This window comes from Protopterus annectens, chromosome 4.part0, assembly GCF_019279795.1.
Source record: "Protopterus annectens isolate FY-2018-M chromosome 4.part0, PAN1.0, whole genome shotgun sequence".
Lineage (NCBI taxonomy): Eukaryota > Metazoa > Chordata > Ceratodontiformes > Protopteridae > Protopterus > Protopterus annectens.
In genome coordinates, this window is record NC_056733.1 from 1,216,125,018 (window position 1) to 1,216,126,750 (window position 1,733).

A 1,733-nucleotide genomic window follows, 5' to 3' on the forward strand; every position below is an offset into this window, starting at 1 on the left:
AACAGTGTTTAGCATTCAAAGCATTTTAATAAAGCAGAAGTGGAAGTGTATTTTATATCTTCTCATTAGATCTGTTATCAGGAATGACTGCCTAGTTCATGCTATTGGACGCTACCATACATTCTTGACTATACCATGGTTTCAGAAAATGAGATGGTATTTCTCCTACTCTTTCATTTATTGGGATAAAACCACTTAAAATGCCATGGTCCAACTGTTTTCTGCAACTAGAATCTTGTTTTCTGCTTCAGCTATCAGTACCATCACTTGGTCTCCGAGGCAAAATTGCCTGATTGTAATAGTTTTGTTGTAAGGGGAAGCCTGGGCCTCCTACATCCTTGCCACATGTTACCTGATAAATGGAACATGATTTCCTTAGTCCAGGGTACAGTGTTTAATTTCTTCCACCTTCATTTATGTACTTTGTGGCTCTGAGCAAGGCTGTTAACCAGAGAGTGTTCCCAGTTAATCCAGGAAAAGAGTGCCTTGCATCCAGCTAAACTTACCTGGTTAGCACATTAATAACAAAAAATGTTTTCTGTTTGTTCTTGCAGTTGTATCATATGCTCTGTAACACTTCAGTAGATGGATTTTTCACTTTACAAAGTCTTGATGGCTATATCCAGTAGGCCACTGAGCTAAGAGAAATTGAATGGGGATAGTAAGAGAGAAGTGCGACACCTGTGTTACTGAAAACAATGAGCAGGTAAAAAAAGGCCACCATTTTTAGTTTACTGTTCTGACATATTCTACAGAATATTCTTTGACATTTTACTGAACCCTCCAATCAAATCACATCTGTGAGGACAAAAGAAATTTTATACCTTTCAACTATATACCAGCACTCTATGCAAACTGATAAGAACAGATACTACACATGATCTTAGCCAAAAGGCCGAGAAGAGATAAGATTACAATGTGTATTTTAAGATATCTGGGATTTTGGAGTCTCAGGATTGTACTTGGCATATGCAATATCACCCAGAAATGATATACTGAATGTTGGGCAGATCCAGTGAATGCTGGTTGAAAAGTTATTTAAAATAAATGATTAACAGTCTTTTCTTACTTATACATTTAACTGACTATATTATTCCTACAGAAATGTATATGCATCTAACTAGCAAACAGAAGTGCATGCATTTATAAATTTCTAAATATATACATAACATTAGTAAACAATTTCGTATGGAAAAGAGACACTGGGCTATCTACAAAGATTAAAATTGATAACACTGTATTTTTTTTTTTTTTTTTGCTGAGGTACAATAACAATTTTGGATACCTAATCAGCATACATAAAGCATAATCCATGGGTTGCCTAATTTTAATAGTAACATGAATCAAAGATCACTCAGACGTTAAATTGATGAGACTGGCACCTGGTTCTCCAAGACTGCAGTAAGACTCTGGCACTGACTGCATATGGGTATATGGGATAGAAACAATATCATTGTTCTTAAATCTTAAATTTACAAAGACTTTGATAAAAAATGATACATGATTTGGTAGATGAGCATTTAGCTTTCTACCTGTATCACACTATTTTAACTGTAATACCTGTAATAGGGATGTCATAACGTAACCATGGCCTGTGATGATTTATTTTGGTTTGCCAGCCTGCCTGAACAAAAACTAAAAACACTTTAAAGTGGAAAAACTGACAGACTGAGCAAAAACCATGACTGCTGAAGAACTCAGAAATTGCTGCAAACAACTTCTTTAGTGTCAAA

At 35.3% G+C, this 1,733-nt stretch overlaps 1 pseudogene; it reads right to left on the reverse strand.

Moving 5' to 3' along the window:
- Positions 1-800: 800 nt before the first annotated feature.
- Positions 801-907, reverse strand: LOC122800568 (annotated as a pseudogene).
- Positions 908-1,733: the final 826 nt, after the last annotated feature.